The 13,760-nt window shown below is 35.7% G+C and overlaps 1 protein-coding gene across 7 annotated transcripts in view; it reads right to left on the reverse strand.

Moving 5' to 3' along the window:
• ZNF385B (zinc finger protein 385B) overlaps positions 1-13,760 on the reverse strand; it is a 366,436-nt gene that overhangs the window by 259,920 nt on the left and 92,756 nt on the right. The window contains exon 1 of one of the 7 annotated variants that reach the window (XM_054699903.1): positions 2,696-2,737. The exons of the other annotated variants lie outside the window; for them this stretch is intronic. The gene's annotated coding sequence lies outside the window, so the exon portion shown is untranslated. Of the gene's footprint in view, positions 1-2,695; positions 2,738-13,760 lie in introns of those variants that run through there. 7 annotated transcript variants of the gene reach the window in all.

Below are 13,760 nucleotides of genomic sequence, written 5' to 3' on the forward strand. Positions count from 1 at the left end.
TTCCATCCTTTAACTTTGAGCCTATTTTTATCTTTTGTAGCTAAATGTGTTTCCTGGAGACAGCAAAAGGTTGGGTTTTGTTTCTTAATCCAGGCTGCAACTCTGTGTCTTTTTATTGAAGAGTTTAGTCCATTTACATTTAGAGTTAATATTGATATGTTAGCATCTGTATTTGCCATTGTGTTTGTCTTTCCTTTGATTTTATTTATTTATTCTTTTAATAACTTTTTTTTTTTTTTTTGGCCTTCTTTCATTGTTATTCGTCCCTCTGAGGTTCTGGCTTTAGGACTCCTTGTAGTATTTTTTGGAGTGGGGGTTTAGTTGCAATGAAATTCCGGAGTTTCTGTTTGTCTGGGAAGGTCCATATTCTTTCTTCAAAGAGAAAGGAGAGCTTTGCGGGATAGAGAATTCTTGGTTGGCATCTGTTTTCTTGGAGTCTGTTGACTATGTCCCTCCATTCTCTCCTTGCCCGTAGTGTTTCTTCGGAGAAGTCTGATGTCAGCCTGATTGGCTTTCCTTTGAATGTTATGTTTCTTCCCTCTTGCCAGCTTCATTATTTTTTCCTTGTCCTGGATTCTTGGGAGCTTTACTATTATGTGTCTTGCTGTATTTTTCCTTTCGTCATGGAAGTTTGGTGTTCTTCTTGCTTCTTGTATATCAATTTTCAGCTCCTTCTTCACATTTGGGAAGTTCTCTTCAATTATCTCTTTGAATATTTTCTCTGTTCCTACATCTCTCTCCTCTCCTTCTGGTATTCCTATAACTCTTATATTTCCTTTCCTCATGGAGTCAGATAGTTCCCGAAGTCTTTCTTCGTTCTTTTTCCTTCGTACTTCTCTTTCCTTTTCTGTTTTGGTTCTTTTTATTTCTGTGTCTTCAAGATTACTTATTCGTTCTTCCATTTCATCTATTCTGCTTTCATTGCTTTTCCCAGAATTCTTTAGTTCTTCCATTAATTCTTTGATCTCCTGCATTTCTTTTACTTCCCTCTTTAGGGACTCAATTTCATTCTTCTGACCATTGTTTTCCCTCTCTAGGGACTCAATTGCATTCTTCTGATTGTTGATTATTTTTCCCTTATCATTGTTTTCCTTTATGACTTCTGTCAGTTTTTTAATCACGGCAATTTTAAATTCTCTTTCTGGAAGGCTCAGAAGTTCTTCCAAGTTACTGTCGTTGCAATCTGGGGGCTGCTTTCCTTTTTGTGGTGTGCTTTTTCCCTGGGGAGTTGCTAGGTTGCGTGTGGTTCTTCTCCTCCCTACTGTCTGTTTTCTAATTTGCCATATGCGTTGGGACACTGTGTAGTTGGGACTGGCCGGCATCTTGGGTGAGCTTCTCTGCTCTCCTCTGGTTCCTCCAGGAGTCATCTGTCAGTTTCAAGCAGTCTTTACTGGAGAAAGGTCCCTGTTCTAAAATGCCGATGTGGGGACACACTCCCCTGTGCGCCTGGTCTGCCCCGGCGGTGGGTTCCTGCTCCCCCTCTGGGCTTGGACTGCAGGCCAGAGGGGGTCTGGCGTGGGCGAACTTCCCCCGCTCACCTCTGGCTCCTTCTGCCTGCTCTGCTCCCCGCTCTGGCTCTGGTGAATTCTCTCACCCTCCCGCGCTTCTGACTGTACCCAGTGCATGTATAAACAAAAACAAACAAACAAATAAATAAATAAAACATGCCTCTATTAAAAAAAAAAAAGTCATAGATTCTGAAGCCTGACTGCCTGTGCTTAAATCCCAAATGAGCTACCTGTATAACTTTGCACAGGTAATTTAACTTCTCTGTACTTCAGTTTCCCAACTTATAAAATAAATATAATAGCACTTACTTTTATGGTTATTATGATAATTAAATGAATTTATACATGTAAAGAATCTAGTACATAGTTAATTCGAAAATGTTGGTTACCAGTGAGTTTATTTCCAAACTCATACACTGTTTACTGCATTTACTGGATTAAAAGAAAATAAGAAAATTTCCTGATCCAATACTGGTTAAATCAGTTGTAGCTGAAGCAAAAGGTAAATGTTAGCGATTATTTCTAAGCCATTCCTGTTTTTCCCTTTTCCTAAGTAAAGCATGATTCACAACCCGTAAGATCTCTAACTACCTGTATACACAGTGACAGCCACTGCTTTCTCCACTTAATTTACATAAAAGTGTTGTATACTAAAATCACAGAAAATCTGAAAGCTCCAGTTAAGTGAAAGTTAACTAATTTATCATGAATACAATATTATTTATCATACATAATAAAAATATATAAAATGTAGAAAAACAAAAGAAAAAATAAGTCCTTGTGGATTCATTTTTGAATCTGCTCTTCCCCCTTAATATCTTGAAATTTCTTTAAAAATCAGATTCTCCTTTCCAATACCCCCCCCAAAAAAAACTTGAGTAAAGTAATGCCACCCTTTGGGAAAAAAATAACAATAAACCAAAAACCAAAACTAATAGGCAACTATAAATCAAAGACATTCCACAGGGGAGGGGAAGGGGGGAGATCAAAACAGTGGAGAGAAGAACACTGGGACTATGGTGATGGTGCATTGGCAAATTGGTGGTCGAAATTTTATAGGGAGTACACCTGAGAGAAGAAAGCAAACACTGTACAAAAATGAACAGTGATATAAAATATACATAAATAAACTACATATACATACATATGTGTGTATAAATATAAATATAAAAGAAATGCCACTTTACCATGCAGGAAGGAACATAGGTTTCTAGCGGTCAAGTCATTCACTCCATCATCTTCTAACACTCAACACTAACAAAATGTGAATCAGAGAAAAAATAAAATAAAATAACATTACCATAGCTCTCCAAATGAAATGCATGCACCAATTTTGAAATGTTGGCAAAAGATGTTCAGCTAAATTCCCAAGGGGTGTTGCAGGTTCTCTGGACAAAATCAAAAGACAGAAGTCTCTTCACTCTGACAGTGAATAGGTTTCTCTGTGGGAGGCACCTATTCATTATTCAATTGCCATTTGCTAACTATTCAGCAATCTTGCTGTTTATGAAATTAAAAGAGAATCCCTCAAAGTACTAGAAACTTCAATTTATCCATCAGTGATTTTTCAAAAAGTTTGAGGAAAATTACAAAGAAAGAAATTTACAAAAAGTTTGAGGATAATTACAAAGAATTATTTGAGGATAATTACAAGGAAGATACTAAGTGACTGAAATTTAAATTGTGGATTCACATTGGTATTTTGCCACAACAAACAGACCACACAGCCAAATAGGACTGACATAAGTAGGAGGACATTGACATGTCCTCCTGACATGTAGATTAGAACAAAGTTATATTTAAGGTGAAGTGGAACCAGAATCTTCTCCCAAAGAATGCAGTCTAGATGGCAGATAATACCACCAGTATCATTTTAAAATTCAGAAGTAGTAATACATAACACAGTATATTTATGACTAGACAAAGGTGGAAAATAGATTGGAGAGGGGCAAAAAGATACGTATTTTTTGTTTTGAGATCCAAAACAATCAAGATTGAAATAGCAGTATATTAATAGATATAAAAAATGAAATAAATAGAATCTGTCTCATAAGACAGTAGGCTTTGAAAAAATTTGGAGGGCATGACTTAACTGAATAAATATGGTTTACTGAACAATATTTTATTGGGATGGTAGAGTAAATCCATTTCCAAAACTTGAATTAAATACTATCACATTTAATTAACCAGTAGGGGATCCAAACAGGTTTCCTTGTTTCAAAAATGGTAGAGGGAGGGAAATACTAGGAATTGAGAGGAAAGAAGCAAGGTAATGCAGAGGGCTGAATGAATAGAGAGGATTTTGCAATACAGCCTTAGGTGAGATGAACGAAGGTTTAAGAACCTCCTATGGGGAGGTTGCCTAAGTATAAAGAGTGACATTCAGAGCCAGGATAAGAATGTTCTGTTTCTGGTATGATTAAAATTGGAGTAGCACTGGCCTGGAAACAGGAGTTTTTAGAAATAGCTTAGTATATGTACAATGAGTACTACATCAATATATTATACAGTTGTTATAAGAATTAAATAAAAACCCACCTGTATATTTTTATATCACATAGGCACATGGTAGCATACCTCAAAACAAACTACAAACTATAATCACTGAATGTATACAATGGGAAAGCTCAAAGAACTTTAAGAGTACTTTGATGTAATCATTTTTCTCAGGTTTACTACATCTGTTACATTGCATAACTAGTCTTTTAAAAAATTGCTGAAGAAAACTCAGAATTGCTAGCTTTGACAGAAAAGTGAAGAGTTGCAGGTAACTTGCTGAGATTCGTAAGATTTACATTCTCATGGTAACTTTCTAAATCCTAATTCAAGAAATTGCTGCTAAGACTTGAGGCAGATATGCTAAACTATCCTTCACTTCTCCTAGAGAATGTTCTCTGATCTATGTAACATGACAAGTTTCGTTACTATAAGAGAATTCTGATACTCTAAAGCTTCTCTATGTTTCATTTACTAAACACATTATATCACCAGGAATTAAAAATAAAAATCTCAATGCCCTTCTAACCTTCGGATTCTCAACCTACAAACCCAATTTGTTCCATGAACTTTGGTGAAGTGGGACAAATGAGATATTTATTTGTAAGTCAAAATGTAAAGCAAAACCAATCCTCCATGACAATCCCCATGACTTGTGACATGACAATCCCAAAGACAGAAAAAATTCAGTTGCTTGAAATTATGCTTTATGTAAAAACAGAAAATCTTCTGATTATAATGGCACAGATTATATCACTGCCTTTCAATAAATAACATTTTATCTGATCCTTAATCATGTGAAATTACTTCACCTAGGCAAAGATCGAAGGATTAACAAGAAAAAAAAAGAAATTCAAGATTTCAGAGGTGTTTTCAGTTCCATTGCCAAGACTGTATAAAAGTATATTAGCACCATTACAATATGTACCCGAATCCACTAGTATATCCATTACCACCACACAAAGAATAAACTCAAGAATAAATACTTCACTAAAGGTAGTTAATTTAGATCACACTTATTTAAAAATGCTTTAAGACCAGAACAACTTTCAATAAAGGCTATTTTCTAACGAAAAGGAAAGGCTAAGGAAATCATTCTTACAACATTTACTAGTGCATCCCATCTATTACCACTCTGTGGAAGCAAACAGAACTATTTTTAATATTTCTATAAATTCAGCACTTGAAAGCTTTTACTTTGCAACAGGAGGCAGTTGTATGAGAAAAGACATTTTTCAATATTTTTAATGTATCTTCTGACAGTTTAATTTATTCCTTAACTGACTGTGCTCATAGCACATATATGTATAATGAGGTCTGGGTAGTTTCTATCAACTATAAAATATAAAAACTGTGCACTCTCTCCAACACTAGCTGTAGGCTGTATTACCAAACAAGCAGATAAGCCTAAAGATGAATTATACAATACAGTCAGGATTAAGAGACTGCTTTTCTACAAATACATTGCAAAATGATGAACACTTTACATTTCAGAACATAGCTATTTTGATGTTGCATGTTCAGTGATGTCCAAAGTGGCAAACTTTAAATCTGTAGATCCCAGGTGAAACAACATACAGGAACTTTGGAGAAATGACAGTGCATTCAGAAAGTAGACTAGGTAGAGGTAAGAGTCTCTTCTTTTCTTGAGGGTCTAATTAGGATATCTCCCCACCCCACTTTTTAAAAATTTATCTCATAGAGACACCTTAGCAGAAGCTATCAGCTTTGACAGAACATGGAAATCCTGGCAGTGAACCATAAATTGACCATTACCATAAAAAGAGATGCTAAATGAGAAACCATGTGCTCAGTATAAAACTAATTTCATGCTTTCAAAAGCACACAGTGGCTTCTAGCAAGATAGTGGCCGTGGGACTTGCTGAGACAGATTGGCGAACACAAATGGCTTGCTCCTGATGCGTCTGCTTAGCCAAGCTTTACATGTACAGGCAATGAATAGGGTTCTCGAATCTTCTGTCAAACAAATACACATTTAGCTAAAACTTTAAAACTGAAAGCTATAAAGCAGCAGCCTCAAATTTAGTAAATCATATGCACACAAATATATATGTACATACCCCATGTGCCGTGTTAGTTTCTAATCAAATAAAGATTTCTCTGCAAACCAAATATCCTGAACAGACATTTAATAAGCATAATGCTATTTGAATACATCATAACACTCATATCCCTTTCATCTTTAGAAACAGCTTCTCATCATGTAAGAATTATAGTTCAGAAGAGTCTAAGCAATAGGATGCCATCTACTCAGAGGCTAACTTTGAGCCTGCCCTTATCTAGTTGATTTTCTAAACTCTGCACTTACAATGCCACATCAAACCTTTCTGAGCATGATAACCTAGTAATTTAACTTCCCAAGTGAGTGTCAATACTTTATTTACATTGAAATACTAAATTCTGCTACATTTAAAATGTCATATGTAGTTAAAACAGATCTTAGGAAGAAACGTTGCTGATTTTCTCCTTCTGTCATTCAGTACACCATCACTAGAAATAAATTACAGCAGGTTTCTCAGTGCATGATAGGTCATAACTTTTAATAATTAATAATGTCAAGCTTAGCAATATGTCAATTTCAATATGCAACCCATTTCACTTGCATGCTTAGTTACCTGGTAAACATCACTTGTTTCCACCTTTACATTTTTCACATTAAAATTCTACAAAGTACATTTAGCACATAGCCTTCTTAAATATACCTGAAGCACATAATAACACTGCTAATTACCTACTCTCAGTAATGAGAGCAAATCGCATAATATCACTGACTTGTTCTAAATGTTTAAAATGCAAAGGAAGTCACCTACTGGTAAGATGTCCTCGGCAAACAGCTAACACAGGAAGAAAAGAATGCTATCACACCCATTTAGGGAGTTACTTCCCAATAAAATGAAAGAATCATATATTTTGCTCCTCTCTGTTGCCCCTTCAGATCTGTCAGCATGACGTGATAAACACAATTGATAACTCCACAGGATTCAACACAGCGTACGAAAGAATCTGTTACTGACACCCCAGTTCCCAGCATCCAAGTTTTAGAATAAAAATGCTCACCTCTGCTAGGAAGTCCACTCCACATCCTGGCAGGGCTTTCACCAGCTTCAAGAGCAACCAAGTTGGATAAACAAAACTTCCAATATGTGACCAGGGTAAAGCTCACTGCTACCGAGACTTTGCTCCAGCCCTGATGATCTGTGTGACAGTACCACGCTATATCAGTGCAGCTCCAAACCTTCCCAGATGCTGGCTTATTGCACTGCTCATTGAAAATCCTTTACACGCTGGCAACATTTTAGGGAAGGACAAGCACACTCTGAGTCATTTGTAAAGAAAGCAGAGCAATTTCAATTCTCTATCTCCATGCGTGCTGAAACCCAGAAGCACTGTCAACCTACAAGTCTGAGGTGGATTTATGCCGAGAAACAGGCAACCTAAGCCTTCATTATCAATGCATGAAATCAGCCACTGTGATCAAATTCAAGCAAACCACAAAAAGGATATGATTATGAAAGGCTCCACAGATTTAGCACCAAACCTTGTGGAATGAAGAATCATCTATTGAAATTGTGCAAATGTTAAAAATAGCTCTGGCTTTTCAACAATGAGCAGGATACAGAGAAGAAATCAGTAGTCTATATTATAAGGACTTACAAAAGCTGCAAAAATCAAAATAGCTGTAGGTAACTAGGACTTCCCTACAGACAAATGAAATCACTGGAGGCTATTACAAACTATAATTTAAAAATTCCATATATTTGACACAGATGTTGATTAAGGAGCAAGTTAAATATCCTTTAACCCCTAAGTGCCTGTCTCTAAATTTAAATAATGATAGTAAAAATGTGCAGGGATATGTTAGCATCAGGGCAAAATACTATCAATTTTACTCCAAGACAAATTCTTACACAATAAGGATTTTCATGTATTTTGCGTCACAATGAAATAAGGTAGAGAACATTTTTAATACCCTAGTTTTTATTATTTTTAAAAACTTTACAACTCTTTAAATCTATACATACCACCCATAGCCACCCCAAAATTTATACCATCTTCCTCTTTCATCACTAAATTATAAGATCAAGAACAAGTTGACATAATCTTAAAAAGGTGAATGGCAGCCACACCCCAGAAGGTAGCAGCAATGATTTGAGAAATGGAGAGAACTCTGACATGTACATACAAAGTCTGAAGCTAGAAGGACAAAAAGGAAAGCACTTATCAAGATCTTAAAAATACCTGGAAGGAATTCCTAGTAGGTAGCATTGACAAAGAACACATTCTATTCAGATTGTTTTTAATGAATTTTAGTTTCTCATTGAGACTCTTAAAGGCAGAACAAATCAGGATCCAATAAGGTAATTCTTTATTTGAAGATCTGTGAATGATTGCATTCAGTTCTAGAAACACTACTAGCTTTCAGGTGTCTTCAATCTAAAATATCTAAAAACAAGTATTATGCCCAACATGCATTGACATAACACAGCAGAATGGTGCAGTGTTAAAACAAGTCAGTCCCATGGGTATCCTTATTGTGTCCCTGTGTGCACAGCTGACCCCCTACAGGCCAACTGTCAGACATCCATCCTTGGAGACAGCTTTAGACAAACATGAGTGGGCAGGCACATTTGCATGCAACACCTGTGTGTGTATACATATACCCATATCTTAGGAGAACATGCTCATCCTTTGCAGTTCCTTTTGCTTCCCGAATTCCATTCATTTTGTGCCTCATGAAGCTTGCAGGACAACACTTGGCTGTATTATAGTAATGGCTTTGGGCATCACTGATTCAATTTCTCAGTATTCTCTTTCCTTTTCCTTTTTCCATTCCCTCTCTTCCTCCCTCCCCCTCCTTTTCTTCCCTTAGAAAACAGGCTGTGAGAGATTGTGTGCCTAAAACTGTTTTTATTATCATACATGCAGCTCCTTACTAAGAAGATAAAAGTTTAAAACTGAATTATAATATTTTATCATAGGTTCTCAATATATTTTCTAAAGCCCTTAGTGCCAGATGCATTTCAGAATTCAGATTCTTACGGATTTTAGAAAGATAATACTCTGTATATACCATGAACTATATAATACCTCCAGTAAGGTCCTGAGCAACACTCTATAATCAGACACATTAACATTTCTGTAGCAAAATACGTGCATATTCATGCTAAATGGGATAAATCAAGCTATCATTAACTTCACATCAATTCAGGTCACATTTTGCCATAAATATGAATTATAAAACCTTCTCATTTTCAGAGTTTCTTAGATTTCAGCAGTTTCAAATAAGGGATTGTGGACCTGTAGAAATGATGAAATGGTTGTTATAAGTTTACGGATTGGAAAATAGTACCTAAGCATTCTCAAGTGTGGGTAAGAGATTTGGAGATTAACATTGCTTTAACAGGGTAGGCAAAAAATTATGAGAGAAGGTGCTATTAAGACACAAAGCAGAGCAGAAATGTGGCTCTAATGCAAGACAGACAACACTAGGATATGGGAATGAAAGGCAAGAAAAAGCCATTCATAATTATAATAAAATAAATAGTAATAAAATGAAAGGATGATAGTACTAATCACTCGTTGATTACCTACCTTATACCCAGTAATGTGAAAGACACTTGCCATAAATATTTCTTTTTAAACAAAAATTTATTTTATCTTAATTGAATATTGCATTGTGACATCACTTAAGTTCTAGATATTCATTATTAAGAATCAGCATGCATATATACATTAAGTTCACTGCTAAAGGACCAAATCTATCCTTCAACATTCTTTTCAAAAGGAAACTTTAAAAGGAAGACTATACTTTCAGAATGAGGCATAAAACACTGGGATATTTCACATTCTTCTCACTGTACCCCAAGGTAAGTCGTCCATAATATTGAATATCACATGTCAGAATGCCAGAGACAAACAAAAAATAAGTTTTATCTTATGAATTAAAGGTCTCTATTTCATTTTTACACACTATATATAGTATTTGATGTCAGAATTTTTTGAAGTGACTCACCAAAAAAAAAACAAAACAGTAATATTCTTTACCATCAATATTCTAACTGCTTGACTTAAAATTTTTTTAAAGAATATTACTAAGAAATATAAATATCATGTTGTATTTACTTGGAGTTTTCCTATAAGCATATGTTACAAATAAATGTTTTTTTATAGTAAGTACACTAAAGAACATTAACATATAAAATCATTAACACTGGACTTTGGTCCTATAGAATATGCAATATCTTCTGAGAGATCATGGTGAACAAGTACAAAGTTGCATTTATGTAGGATGAGTAAGTGTAGAGATCTGAAGTACAGTATGAGACTAGCGTTAATAATATTGAATACTAGAAATTTGTCAAGAAAGTAGATTTCAGGTGTTCACACCACACACCAAAATCTGATGGTTTTATGAGAAGATGGATTCATTTAATTATCTTGGCTATAGCAATACTTTCACTTGGAATATGTATATCAAGTCACCACGTTGTAGACCTTCAATATATACAACTTTATTTACAAAAATTAAAAACCAAGGGCACTCCCCTGCCAAAATAAAAGCATTTCTTGAATGCTTTGTGGGGCCCAGATTTGAAGTAGGCAGGAACTACAGAGAACACTGGTTTTCCTACTCACTGTACTAGGAATGTATGACTCTAATCTTAGTGTTTCGAATATGATCACAAATTCATTTTTCCTGTGAATAAGGGAACTGCATTTATTCATTTTTGACAGTGTAACATAATTTGGTAAATTATTTCTTTAGGAACCAAAATATTGCATTAGTGGTTTAATAAAATTATTAAAACTTCTACAAGTAACTATCTGGAGTAGTTAACTCTCCAGGATCAAAATCAACATCTCCTTCTACCTTTTATATCACATCTACATAAGGGCAGATTAACTTCTAATGTCTGCAGGCCTCCAGTCTCTGGTTTACAAGGAGGTCTCTGCTCACCAGACAGAAGGCTCTTGAAGTGAAGTGGGTTAATGTGACATGAATGCCATTATACTCAGTGACAAAAAATACAATATCTGGCCCACCAAGTTCCTCCAACTCCTCAGGTAATTAGGAGACAGTCAAACATATTTCACAGTTGGCCTAAGAACCAGCTCCTGAAAACCCATCAATGCCAAGGATAAAAACCTGTGGTCAGTTTTAACATTCCACAGATATACCTAACATAGAGCAATGTCCAACATCTTTCTTGACTGCAACACTCTAGAACATTCCCCTGTAAAGAAAGTTGGTCCAAAAAAAGCATACATTATGCAAAAATGATATAAAAATATACAAAATTAAAAAAAAAGTTGCAAAATGAAAAAAAAAATAAAGTTGGTCCGTCATGGTGACAAAACATCCATCCCACTGTGAGAAATCAAACTTGCTAATTTTAAATTTCTATTAAGCCAGTTACTGAAAGCATTTCTCCCTACATTCATTTAAAATAGGTAACACTTCTATTCCAAGAAGACACCAAGATTTCAAGTGTGCCTTTGATGATTCAAATCACTCAGCCACCCAAACACTTGCCATAATTATCTGAGTTTCAGCTAACGCACTGAAAGGTGCCAATTCTTGGTTTTTAAAATCTAAAAATCAAGATGATATAAAATAACACTTATCTACTTAAAAAATATTGTATATGTAAAATTTCATAGTGGAAAGCATTCTTAAAGCAAAAGGCTATCTGTCCTTCACTAAAAAAGGCCAAGCACATCTTTTAATATTTTTATTAAAAAAGTTCCCTTCTCAAGCTCCTTTATATACTGATTCCTTAGGGTTCTGTGCTTACACATTTCACACTATTGTTTCACTTTTTTTTTTTAACCACAGAACTACTTCAGAATATGGATTTGTTCTTTTTCAGGCCTACCTTTGGCATAGTTCCAGACTTCTGACACCATCCCAAACAGCCAAGGCTCTGTCTCAAGATCCGTTTGTAATCTGAATCTTCACCTTATTTCCAAATTGTTCTACTCTCACCCTTAAGGAACCTCAATCTCAATAAGCCTTACAATATAAATCTCAGTTAAATTTACCTGGGGAGTAGAGATATGGGACACTAATGTTTTTCTTATTTAGAAGAATAGAGCCAGGGCTTTACAAAATACTTGGAAACATACAGTGATTTATTCTGGGCAAGAGAGTGTCAGAAAAGTACATCAATATTCCTTCTACTGTATCATCTGAGTCTAAATTATTCCAAGTCTGAGACAATTCTTTGGCTCTTAATAACTATTCATACTAAGGAAAGTAAATTCCCTCTTCTCAAAGATAAAAGTTGGTACATTTTGACCAAGAACTTATCCCCTTCTAAGTCTATTCATGGAAGACCATAAGATATTATATAGGAGCCTCCCCGGTGGCACAGCGGTTGAGTGCTGGGTTGCAAATCTGCCCACAGCCTCTGCAGCGCCGGTTCGATTCCCAGCTGCTCCCCGGCCACCGGAGGAGGGTCCCACATGGCGCGCAGACCTCTCCTGCCGCCCGCTGCTCCCCTCAGCAGTGTGCTTTGGTCCTTCTGCCTGCTCTGCTCCCCGCTCTGGCTCTGGTGAATTCTCTCACCCTCCCGCACTTCTGACTGTACCCAGTGCTTGTATAAACAAATAAATAAATCTTTAAAAAAAGATATTTAAAAATAAAAGATATTATATAGGCTGTATTAATAAATGGGCGGTATAATTATTATTTCACAGAGAGATTTCTGGAGACTTAAAATTAAGAGGTCTAGGGAGAAAGCACATTGTGATTGAACCCACCTGCCTCACACTGAAATGCTTCATTTCCTAGTACACTTACTGTTAGAAACTCACTGGTACTTCATCAATATTTGCTTTATTTTCACCATGGTACCTAGATTTTGCAAAAGACTCCTTAGTTAAATAATAAACTCCTTGGTTAAATAATAAATAGCCCTATTTCTGCATGTACCACATAAATAAAGTTTGTATCATTAAACATTTATTTTCTAATCTTATTATCTCTTAAAACAGGCTACTTTTTTTATATAGAAGGAAATGTAGGCAAAACACTACATGACAACTTTACAGACACATCACCCAAAGCAGTGATAGTGAAGGCAAAGATAGACATCTGGGACTACATCAAATTAAAGAGCTTCTGTACAGTAAAAGAGACAATAACCAAAACAAAGAGAAACCCCACTGACTGTGAGAAAATTTTTGCACACAACACTAATGACAAAGGACTGATCACAAAAATCTGCAAAGAACTGATGAGACTCAACAAAAACAAAGAAAATAACCCAGTCAAAAAATGGGCAGAAGAGCTAAAAAGAAACTTCTCCAAAGAGGATATGCAAATGGCCAACAGGCATCTGAAAAAATGTTCAACATCACTTGTAATCAGGGAAATGCAAATCAAAACTACCATGAGATACCATCTTACACCAGTGAGAATGGCACATATTAAAAAAACTAGCAACAACAAATGTTGGTGAGGATGTGGAGAAAAAGGAACTCTCCTCCACCACTGGTAGGAGGGCAAAATGGTCCAACCACTATGGAAAGCTGTGTGGAGATTCCTCAACCCGCTAAAGATGGAGCTTCCATATGATCCAGCAATTCTACTCCTAGGTATTTACCCAAAGGACACAGAAACATTAATTCCAAAGAGCACCTGCACCCCTATGTTTATAGCAGCACTATTTACAATAGCTAAGCTTTGGAAACAACCCAAATGCCCAAAAATAGATGACTGGATCAAGAAAA

This window comes from Talpa occidentalis, unplaced genomic scaffold, assembly GCF_014898055.3.
Source record: "Talpa occidentalis isolate TD23 unplaced genomic scaffold, MPIMG_talOcc4v2.1 talOcc4.3, whole genome shotgun sequence".
Classification (NCBI taxonomy): domain Eukaryota; kingdom Metazoa; phylum Chordata; class Mammalia; order Eulipotyphla; family Talpidae; genus Talpa; species Talpa occidentalis.